Source organism: Etheostoma spectabile, unplaced genomic scaffold, assembly GCF_008692095.1.
Source record: "Etheostoma spectabile isolate EspeVRDwgs_2016 unplaced genomic scaffold, UIUC_Espe_1.0 scaffold363, whole genome shotgun sequence".
NCBI classification, from domain to species: domain Eukaryota; kingdom Metazoa; phylum Chordata; class Actinopteri; order Perciformes; family Percidae; genus Etheostoma; species Etheostoma spectabile.
In genome coordinates this window covers 289,298-301,267 of record NW_022605593.1, presented here as the reverse complement: position 1 = coordinate 301,267, position 11,970 = coordinate 289,298, and the positions used below count along the sequence as shown (strand labels likewise).

At 44.8% G+C, this 11,970-nt stretch overlaps 1 long non-coding RNA gene across 3 annotated transcripts in view; it reads left to right on the top strand.

Annotated features, from left to right (window-relative positions):
- Positions 1–1,026: 1,026 nt before the first annotated feature.
- Positions 1,027–11,970, top strand: part of LOC116686427 (uncharacterized) — a 15,319-nt gene continuing 4,375 nt past the window's right edge. The window contains exons 1-3 of one of the 3 annotated variants that reach the window (XR_004331251.1): positions 1,027–1,125; positions 4,333–4,630; positions 10,233–10,501. This is a non-coding gene — a long non-coding RNA (uncharacterized LOC116686427). Of the gene's footprint in view, positions 1,126–3,993; positions 4,238–4,332; positions 4,631–10,232; positions 10,502–11,970 lie in introns of those variants that run through there. The other 2 variants (XR_004331252.1, XR_004331253.1) reach the window with 2 other exon arrangements.

The following is an 11,970-nucleotide window of genomic DNA, read 5'->3' as shown; positions in this document are numbered from 1 at the left end:
AACTCCTGTTTTCACAGCCTCAATGACGCATTGTGCACAGATGCACTAGGCTTCATATGCGCCATTCACAGGGACCACAAAGGCCAAACGCGCTTCCAGCCCTGAGTTCAATCTCACACCACCTCACCACCACACCACACACACACACACACACACACACACACACACACCACACACACACACACACACACACACACACACACACCTCCAAGGCACTTGGCGTGGGCCACTTTCTATAGCTCTGCTATCTGTGGCAGCAACATATGGCGCTAAAAAAAAAGGACTCTGTGCGGCCATGTGGCTCAGATTGGAGGATTACCAGCACACAGGCCTGCAATGAATTCGTAATAAAACAAAGTGGTGGCGTGCACACCCATAGCTGGCGGATGAAGGAATCACAAGGCCAAATATCCAGTCCACACGTGTGCACCGAGCACATGAGGCCAGGCGACACGGAGAGAACGGGGCCTGTGGGGAGCGTTTAGGGGGGTTCAAGTTTTAACAAAAAAAAACTGTTGAAAAACTGCGATTATGCAACGCTTCACATGATGAACGTGAGAGTATGAATGTGCATGCATGCAGAGGTCAATGCATGAGGAGAGGCAGAGGGGGAAAAGAGACGTTTGCAAAAAATAATTCTGGTAAAACTGGAAATGTGTAATTTTGCTAAAAGTATAAGTTAGACAATTTTTTTTAATGAATTCATTTACTGAACTGGTTGCAGCACACAACACACACACACACACACACACACAAAGTTGTGTGTGTCATTGCAGTGTTTTTTAGATTTTAGTATGTCTTCATGTTCGGCAGGTCACATTATGTTATCGTGACAATCCTCGACTTTGGCACAATAATTAATGTGCAGTTTGAATATTACGTGACTGAGTCTGCACATTTTAACGCCCATCATCTTTTCTAAAATACCACTTGTCCTTGTTAGAGCATTACAACGCAGTTTGCTGATCATCTCTTCTGTTTGAACGTCAGCTGCATGTTAAATGGGCCACACTGGGGCTCCTCCGTGCTGCACAGTCCATTTGAAGAATAAAATCAACGTCTCTTTTTTTCCCAGGGACCCCTGGAGAGACACTCAGCGGCCTGACAACACGTGGCTTACTGTAGGTATGTCACTCACACACACACACTCACACAGGCTTCCGTATTCCAGTCAGATATTTTGGGAAGTTTGAAGAGAATTATATATAATTTATTTTTAACGAAATAACTAGAGATTATAGTATGATGGCATATAGTCAAATGTATGTCGTTGTTAAGCAATATATATATATATATATATATATATTTAGAGTAGATTTGTGTGTAGGCCTATTGAGTTAAAATATGGTTTCTATAACGCAAAGTTAAATATTTAAAGATGAATATAAGAAAAGCAGCTACAGCCAAATATAATACTATTATTTTTGTAAAATTCGCACAATACCAGGGATGCTCAGTGGCTTTAGTGTCATTACAAGACGTCGAAAATGTACTTAGCGATTTCAAAAAAATATGTGTTGTGTGTGTGTGTGTGTGTGTGTGTGTGTGTGTGTAGACCTACAGTGTGTCTGCCAACAGGCCTACAGCTTCATCCTCCTCTTCCACTCTGCAAATTCCAGAAATGCACCTATCCACCTTGTGTGTCGCTTTGACGTGTGCGTAAAACGCTTCATGTCGTGCGTAAAACTCGTGCGTAATTGCCTTTGTTGCCTCATAATGCATGGATCCGATCTGAAAATTCAACCTGTGACACAGTACGGAATGTTTCACCATGTGGCTTGAATGCTACGATAACCAATGAGACTTTATAATAGGATCAATTTCTTGCTAATCTATGCTAAAGAATTATTTCCAATTAGAGGCGCCGGATTTGTTGACGTCATGCACGATTTGGCCAATGGCACAGGTTGATGAGGGTTGTTTAAATGGCGGAGAGAAAGAAGCTGGCGCTCGACTGATGCTTTAAATGTGAGCGACTTTCTGTAACTGAGAAGGTCTCTTGGTGTTAAACTTTTGCAGGAAAAGAGACACTTTAAAATCTCCACAAGCTTAATTGTCTGAACTCGCAGCGTGAATGATTCGTGAAAAGCGAACAACGTGGGGTCATAAACCCAGAAGACAAAATACTTAAATTATATCAATTTATTCGAATGAAAGAACAGCAGTGCAGCCAGGAATGAGCCAGTGTTAATGAAGGGACTATTAATGATAATGGGGAAATAAGTGCAATCTGCATATGATTATCTTCCTCTGTATCCAGCTTGGAAATCGTGAAACTATATCTGATCTAAAAAAAGGAGTCATAAAGCTCAAAGCATTAAAAAAAATTCTTAATAATATTGCATCAATCCCATGCTAAATAACATTGTGGTGAATTACTGATGAGTTTAAACACCAAAGTGAATAATGTGTGTGTGTGTGTGTGTGTGTGTGTGTGTGTGTGTGTGTGTGTGTGTGTGTATTTTTAAGCATATAGCAAATGACAAGGTTTTGTAAGATGCTCAAATCAAAATTGAATTTTCAAAATGTTGTAGGTTAATAATGCACCTTAAAAAATCTCTAACATTAAAATACTGAAAATTATTACGCAATTAGGTCATTTTTTATTAGAACATGTTTTAAATTGTTTGTCTTTTGCAAAAGAATATGAATTGTAACTGAACTACAAGTTGAATCTGACAGAGGAAGATATTTATGAAGAAAACATGTATTTACATACATGTATATATTTAACATTCGTGACAGCAGCTGGGTGTGTGTGTGTGTGTGTGTGTGTGTGTGTGTGTGTGTGTGTGTGTGTGTGTGTGTGTGTGTGTGTGTGTGTGTGTGTGTGTGTGTGTGTGTGTGTGTGTGTGTTCCAGTACAGTGTAGCATTCTGGGAGCTGAGGCATGCCTCACTTTGTCCTTGTGGATTGAAACAAAGCACGTTGACGAAGATTTGTGTTAAGGCGACAGCCTTCTGAACGGCAACAAATATATATTTTTTTAAAACGACATTGATTCAGAGAGCAGAAGAAGAAAGACGAGGTGTTTATTGTAACCTGGAGGGAGAGAACAATGCCCGTGGGATTGGTTGTTTGCTAACAGGCATGTAGCGGTCTCTGCTAACGGTTGCATGTCAACTGGTGTAGTTCGAGTGTTCAGGGTTTGGGTGTGTGTGATGGAGGGCGAGAATATTCTGTGCCTCCCCCCCCCCGTCACTCTCACTGACTCTCTTTCTCTCTCTCTATCCCTCCATCTCTCCATCTCTGTCAGAAGAGCTTTAGTTGGCAGTGGTGTTGGGGGGGGGAGGAGCCTGCCGCAACAGGGATCTGGGCACACAGAGCCGTTTTAATTAGAAGGGGCCTTGTGCCATGTGCCAGCACGGCGTGTGAGATGTGTGTGTGTGTGTGTGTGTGTGTGTGTGTGTGCGCAACAGCATTGTGTATACCCGTTTATGTGACATGGTTTATTGTGCTTTAAGTTATGGGTTATACATATGGACATATTAGGTTGAGAAAGGATATGTCTAAGACATATGCATTATGCTCTGATACTGTACGTCTGAGTGTGTGTGTGTGTGTGTGCATTGGTATTACATCACTGTGAGTGTATGCGGGTAACGGGTGTATGTATGTCTTGAACCCCTCTGACTTCGCTTTGACGCCAACCTCGAGCGTGGGCCAACTGCTCCGGCATCAGATAATGTAAATTAAGACAAACCCGTTTCTTTTGTAGTCAAACAGCCGGGATCTTTTAATTTAAAAATGCATTTGGGCCGAGGCGGGGGGCGGCGTTTGAAGCCATCACCCTCCTATGGAGCCAGTCAGCGGGTGAGGTGGATGCGCCATAGGGATGGGCGCTGGGTTGGAGAAGGGAAGGTTTGGTGCCACTGCCGGTTTGAACTGGTTCGGCAACTTGCATACTGTTTTTTTTTTCCTCTTTCTTTTTTAATGGTGCCTCTCTGATTGTTTGACTTTGGGAAGTTTTTGATATAAAGGCGTTACCCGCAGGCCAATCAAAGCAGTCTGCGCACAAAAGGAAGGTTTCCAATTGGCTGAGGCGGCTTGAGGCGGGGTGAGGGGGCCACTTGGTGTCGTCACAAAATGAAGGGTCAGGACATTTAAGAGCCGCTGCAGGTTGAGTGGAGGGAAAAAAAAGACCCTAAGCCAGAAGAGTAACGTCTGCATAGAGGTGGCATCAACTGCTGTTGGATTTCCAGACTCTGCTCTTTTTATGACATGAATTCCCTTCCCAAGTTAGTCTGTGATCGTTGAAATTGTGTCAAATCAAAGAGATGTAGACTTGTTTTTGTTTTTTTTAATTATCAAGAACTTTCTCCTTTACTTGCAGGTCAGAACTTGGGCCATGTCACTTCGCCTGCGGCTTGAGAGGATGGGTAGCCTTAGGGGTTGGTTGTTATCTTTGGTTATCTAGCTGTATGAGTGATGTACATTCTTCATAAAGCTAGATAACCGAAAGTAACAAGAATCCCATTACACTCCTGAAAAGGCATCAAGACCCCAAACGGGCCACCCTCAAAAAAAAAAAAAAAAAAAAAAAAAAAAAAAGAACAAACTGCAACAACAACAACATCAGAGAAGAAAATGGACGACGTTCAAAAGGAGATGGGAGCGGAACGCAGTGAAAGGTAGGGTGCATGATTGTACATGTGTGTGAGTGTGTGTTGGTCCACATGGCCTTTACATAACTTTATATATGTATGTTTGTATATGTGGCTTCGATCCATCAACAATTCGTTTGGTAAGAATGTAGAAATAAATGGATTATTGGCGTCCACATTCTGCACAGGTCCCTACAGCAGCACGGTTGGAGCAACAGGATCACTTTTAATCTAATAAGCCCCATGATCCTTGTGTGTGGGGCTGCATGCAGGGGCTTAGCCGTGGTATCACATGGTCTGGGAGTGACGGGCTTGCTGAAAAAGACCCACACACGGTGGACTTTGACAAGTCGTTTAACAAGTCGCTGTTAGCTAATCAGTCTGCTAGCCGGTTTGGTCAATGCTGTATTCACTTGGCTCCATGAATTTCAGCCTTGGCTGTTTGCATCTTTGGCTTCAAGAGAATACGCAATACGAGAAGAATGTGGGCCTTTTCTATCAATAGGAGCTGCATACGGTGCTATGAATTATACATATGTTCTCGACTTGGATGGGATTGTGTGAGTTAAGACTGCTCCCTCCGAGTTAATCCGAGCTCCCAACTCCCCGCCGGCACCTAAGCGAACAGACAAGAATTTGTTTGAGACCAGTTTTGTTAAGTTAGCCGTTGTTGATTTTTTTTTTTTTTTCCCCTCCTTCCCATCTACTCCTTTCTCCATTTGGCATGAAAAGCTGTTTGATTTGGGGTCCTGGCTGTTGTTTGATTTGACGTGACAGTTGGCTTGCTTGTGAATGGGCCGTGGCAAAGCCTCCATTGCATGAGGGGCTACCATGTGGAAAGGCCTGATGGGATCTCGCTGAATGCTGCTGCTGAGTGTGTGTGTGTGGGTGTGCAAGGCTCCGAGGGAAGGGGGGTGGGGGTGGGGGGTCCAGGGGCAATCAAGCAGAAAGTGCCCCCAGTGACAAGATCCGCGACCGAAAGACGGAGAACAATCTGAGCCTTAAGGTTCTCTGCCTGGGCTCATGGTGAGGAGTAATTGGTCAATCAGATCTTCAACCTCGGCGCCCCTGATGGCTGATTGAAGGTGTGATTTCCTTTCTGCCCATCAAAGGTAGAGGGTCGCTCCTGCTGAGAGAGGCCGCTGAGGATTGCTCCAAAGGTCTCAAGGCTTTGGAGCTACAAGACTGGCAGTGAATTGTAATACATATTCCACACGGCGCTTTGCTGTCTCAACACGACTCAGCTAAAACATCGCCCTGGAGTTTGGGTGTATTCAGCTCGACATGGTACAAATTCTAAACAGTTGTGCAGGGCCAAATGTGAAAATCCCTCAACCTCACCTCGCAATGTCAATCTCTCCAAGCCCTGCAGTTGTGCCTGCCTGCTGCATTGCAGGTGCTGAGTGTGACATTTGAGCTCTGGGCTCAGCTAGCAAGAGAGAGGAACGAGGGACGTGACAGGAAGTGACAGCCCAAGATGTCTCCTTCTTGGAAGGCAAAGTGGTTCCCGGCTCCCTCTCTTTTGGGCTGCTACTGTAACTGCCGACCTGTTTTTATGACATGGTTACGAGTGTGCCATGGTTTCGATCTGTTACTGTAAATGACTAAGATTAAAAGATGGTTCCCGACTAATATCCGAGCACTGGCATGTAGAGCAAAGATTATTTGATTCATTGTCAACTGTTAAATGAATCTGAAACTATTTTCATGATCGATTAAATCAGTTTGAGTCATTTTTTTCAACCCTTGTGTGGTCTTCCCGTTGACTACATGTTTTTCCGGGTCAAACCTTTGTTGGAACGGTTTTGACACCTGATGTTTTTGAGCTTTTTCCAAGATTCTTTTTTTCTATGTTTTTTTTGACGTTTTTTAAGCACAGTGACAAAAATGAAAGAAAAACTTTCATTTTTGTCACTTTTTTCAGTCCTTTTACCTTTACAAAAAAGAAAGAAATGCCATAACATCAAATAAAACACCCATATTCAGTAAGAGTAGTGAACTGATTATGTGTTTTACTTGTGGAGACTGTTTTTTGTTTTACATTTTGGTTGAAAGAAACCCAATATTCTGATATAGAAACGTTTTGAAAATGGGTCGAATTTGACCCGAGGACAACAGAAGGGTTAAGAAACAAAGTTAAAGAAAAACCTCTGATTCCAGTTTCTTAAATGTAAATACTTGTTAGTGTTGTTACTCCTCTGTAACAGTGAACTGAATATCTTTGAGTTGTGGACAAAAGACATATGAAGACATCATCTTGGGCTTTGGGAAACACTGATCCACATTTTGTTTTACCATTTTCTGACAATTTGTGGACCAATAAAACTATGTTGATTAATCAGCAATGAAAGTAATCTTCAATTGCAGCCTTAGTTCCATGTCTGTGCATTTAGGAATTTCTAATGTAACTACATGACAGGCCCATTTTGAGCAGCGTAGAGCTAAGAGTTGCCTCCTTTTGCTTCCTTTTTGGTGTCAGTTACAGTGTTGGAGCTAAATGGGAACTGAAGTCTTGGACAGATTGTGTTTACACCCTAAGCAGTGCCCTGGGAGACGCATGTCATGGTGCAAATGCTTTGTACTGGCTCTGTGTGTGGCACAGTTATATCGCTAGCACTTCACGCGGGGGACCCCGGAGCAGAGGCCGTCTAAGCTTCTGCCTCCCTGAAAATGGCATGGAGATGGGAGAGTTTCTACAAACCACCTTAGGGCCTTTGCTCCCCTTCCCCTTTCTTTTTCGGTGTCCCATGGCAGCGCCTGAAATAGAAAGGGAGCGCAAAGAGGAAAGGGTGGAGAAGGAAAGAAAGCAGGGAGAGGAAAGAAGAAGAGGAGGAGGAGGAGGGTGATGGGTTTGTCTTAGCTTTCATGAAGTAGGCAAGCAGATTTAGACTCCGAGTGTCAAACAGAAAAACAGCCATTGTGGTCGGGTCTTACTTGCCCCCCCACCAGTAGACTTTACAGTCAATAGAGCTAGTCCACTTGTCACTGAGGGACAATGCGCCCCTTTGCCTCCCTCTCACCCCCGCCGGGTCCGAGCAGCCAGACAGTTTGTCTGAATGAGACCCAGTGATTCTTGCCCCCTTTTCTCAGCTTCTCTTTCTCTTGACGAAACACACCAACAGGGTTTTGGAAAATGGCTTCGCTGTTGGGCCGCAGCAAAAGACCAGAAAACTGTTTTTCTGACGTCGTCAGCGTTCCCTCCACCCTCATAGAGAAATGAATGTAGCTTAAGCAGTTGCAAAAGTCAATGGGCCGCCCCAGACAAAGGAGATTTAGCTTGGCAACTTGGCAGTAACAGGTGTACTTTGACCGTGCTCGGACCACATGGGGGAGGGGGGGGGTCTGCTGTTGTCTGACCCGTTGCTATGTTGGCCTCCCTGTTGGTTTTGAGTTGTGTGGAGATAGAGACAAAATTTGCTTTGTGTTCACGGTCGACAATAATGAGACGTTTTAGTCTAAAGTGTGTTTGGCCTAGCTGTCGAGCACTGGCCTCTTATCATTCCTTTTTTTTTTTTTTCACTGCTTTTGAAAATGTAGCACAGTTTTGCCACATTTCCCCTGTGATTTGCCAAGTTCTCTCCAAAGGGATTCTGCAGATATCTTTAGATCTGGAGCTGTGCTCACCCAAGGGAGCGAGTTGAGGGTAAACAATGCGGGCACACAGAGGAAGAAAGACATATCAGAGGGAGTGCGGCGCAGCGCCGAAGCATGAATGCATTTTCACATTTGGAACTGAGACAGTGATGTTTTAAGAGGAGGAAATGTCTTTCAAAGAGAATGAGTGAAGCCTTTTCTACCCATACCTTCAGTATTTCCAACCACAATCAATCGAGCCATTCAGCAACAGTATAAACAGACACTCTCACAGCCAGAGCTAAACAGTGCACGCATTTGTTTGTCTCAGTCGTTAATAAAGCTTTTTACCGAGAGCCTCGGTCCTCAGTATAAAAAAAAAAGCCCATTCTGGTTAAAATGACTTGGCAAAGCATCCGATGAAGGGTCTGTTCAGACTGAAGCTGCTCCCGCTGCCATTGTCTCGCTCTCTCTCACACACCTACGAGTCCGGAGTAAGCACACAGTCTCATTGTTGCGTGAGCTGTTAATATCAGAGGCTTCACAATAGAGCCCATTCGCCATATTTGCATAAGGCACTTTTCCAACAAGGACCCAGAGAGGGCTTGAAAGCTGGCCCACTCCACCGCCAATGGCAAAAAAATGTCAAGTGCCAATTAGGAGAGGTTTGCCACCATTCAGCAGTACCCCACCCCTGTATTCCTTCCCCCTCCCATGCCTACCCACCCCAACTCTCTCACACTCCAAGTCACCCCTGTTTTTAACCACCTTATTCCAATTTCAGACGTAGCCTTCCCCTACTGACACCCAGAGACAAAAGCTGGCTCCCTCCTCCGCCGTCTAATGGAGGATCCTTTCTGCCGGGCTCCAGAGTATTAGCCAAATCAGACAGCGTGCTCTGTTCCTCGATTAGTCAGCTTTCTTTGTTGATTTCTTTGAAAAGAAGGGTTCACGAACTGTGCGGCTAAACCTGCGAGATACATAGCCTCCACCTGCTAGTGAATGCTAAACTTAGCAAGCTGGCTACAATGTGCTACTTTGGTTTTAGACTCGCGGGGTTTGCGTGGGCAGGTGTGAGTGATTGAGGGAAAGGATTTTTTTTTTGGAAAAGACAGATGCTGATTTCTAGCAATTAAAAACTATTTCATGTGATATCCACAGTGGTCGGTCTGTGTTAGTGCCAACAGTGTTCAGCCACCTAATCACTTGCTTAAAGCTAGTGCTGCTTATTATTTTTTTGCGCTGATGCACATACAGACACGTCCTTTAGTGAGAATGACTGCAGTCAGAGACTACTTGAGTTGAGAGCACGGGCTTTAACAACGACAGTCGGATTCACGTCGGTTAAGTTAGCTGAACTGGTCAACAGTGCCGAACAGCTGTTGACAATTCAAAAGACGCTAAAAATGCAGCCATGTTTCCTCTGATGCTTAACAGCAGCTGTCCGATGGGTAAAGTGCCGTAAGTGAAAGAAACGTAGAGCCTCCTCAGTGTTGGATTTAAGTTTCGTGGTGTTTACATCCGGGAAGGCAGAGACGTCCCATAACAAACCTGGCATCCTGTTAAATGACCAGGGTGTAGCAAGTGAAATTTTAGAAACAATTGTCGTCGTAGACACAATAAAAGAAGGTAATCGTGTTTGTCCAATTGGGCTACCGTTGTTTTCCACAGAGCATTTACCTAACTTACCGCCTCCTGCCACTCAAAGGGGTTTTCTCTCTTGTCCCCCTTTATACTCTTTTCATTCTTTCATTCAATCTCTGTCGAGTTTTTTTTTTTTTTTTTTCCTTCTCTTTCCCACCCTCGATTCTCAGATGGTTGGATCTGATTTGCATGCATTTGCATAATGAAAGTCATTTGCATGCTCAGGGGCAGACTGTACCATGAGAACAGACATGAAAAGGTGGCTGTGCGTGTATACATTCACGTGTGCGCATGGACTCGATTCCGTGGGCTTTTTCGCAAACAGTGTGCGTTTCGATGGATGAACCAACGTTCTTTTGAAATTGCCCCGTTTGCCCCCTCTGATTTTCCCCCTTACCCGTTTTCTGTGCAGGCTACCAACCACACCGCCACTGAAGGGAAGCTGGCAAAAGGAGAGTGAAAAACAGAAGGAGGAGGAGGGGTTGCTGTTGATTCTGCCCTGCCTCTCTCCTCGCCCTCCTCTGCATCGCCTCTTCCCTCCTCCTCCTAATCCTCCTCCCTTCCTCCTCCGCTCCATCCTCAGCCGACTGCCCCTTTTTCCTGTACAGTGAGACGCAGCCCGCGCCACCATCTTAGAGCAACGCTGGCATGAAATGGAAGTGGGAAGACCAGTCAGTGCAGGTAACAAGCCCAACACCACCGCGCCCGCCATGCTGTATCTTTCCATCGGGGCCACCCCCACCCCTACTCCTCTCCCACCTCCCCCGTACCCTCGCTCTTCCTTTTTTTTAAGACAGGCAATTGCCTCCGTTTTTAATCACCTCGGTTATGTTTGTTAATTGCACGATTGGCGAGATGCGCTGATGGGCGGGAGGGGGGGGGGGGGTGAGTGGTTGTGGGCGGAGCGGGTTTTGTATGTGCGTTGACATTAAATCACTCGGCTCTCAATGCCTCTCTCTCAGGAGGCTTTCAGTGGGCATTTGTCCTCTGGAAGCGCCATGTTCTCTTTCCCGTTTGGGAATTCTCGTGCCATCCTCACATGCGTCCCCCCCCCCGACATGGCGGCGGCGGCTGCCATTTTGGAGATGCAAGCCGTGCCTTCTGAACAAAACAGAGGCAAGGCTCCATAACTCCACTTGGTCGAGCACTCCGGGATGTGTCCATAATTTGACCACAGACGTTAAACAACGTAGTGTAGTTTGACGGCTGCAACTCACAACTATGACTAATCTGTGGATTGTTTTCTCAATTAATGGATGAGTTGTTTGGTCTCTAGAAAGTCAGAAAATGTCAGTCAGTATGTCCCAAAAAGCCCAAGATGACATCCTCAAATGTCCGTTTTTGTCCACAACCTAAAGACATTTAGTTTACTGTCACAGTGTGAAGACACTGGAAGAAGAAAGAAAAAAAATACATTTAACAAGGTGGAATTAGAGAACTTCTTTCTCAAAAAGGACTCAAAATGATAATTCAATCATCAAAATAGTCCTGGCTAATTTGATAGTTGAGAACTAAATCGATTTTTGAGAATCTTTGCAGCTTTAGTTATTATTACTATTATTATTATTATTATTATTATTATTATTATTATTATTATTTATTTGCAGTGTGCTGTGACAGAGTTCAGACTTTTAGAGTCATTATTTAAATAAAAAAAAAAAAAAAAAAACTTCTTTGGCTTTTACTTCCCCTCCTTGAATGCGGTCGTCGGGTAGAAAGCGATGCTATCCATGGACCGCTATTCACATTCTCACACAGGGACACTGCAGCATGTAACACAACCAACACATTGCAGGGGAGAGAGGGAGAGAGACAGACAGACAGACAGACAGAGAGAGAGAGAGAGAGAGAGAGAGAAATAATAGAGACGAGAAGGTGAAGAAAGTGGGACCTCGATGGGCAGAGTCTCAGCCCTGGAAAGCCTCTCTTTGTGCGAGTGGCGAGTGTTGAAGGGCAGTCGGTGCTCAGACAAGTCGAGTATTGTTCTCCATGAGCGAGCTCGTTATAGTGCAGCATTATTCCAAACCCGCGGAGCTCCCAACTTTGAAAACCGCTTAAACCAAAACACCAATTAGCATTGGCTGGGCTTGATTAGGTAAGGCAGCCGGTAAACAATGCACGCCATTGTCCTTGCAACAGAGAGCCCCCCC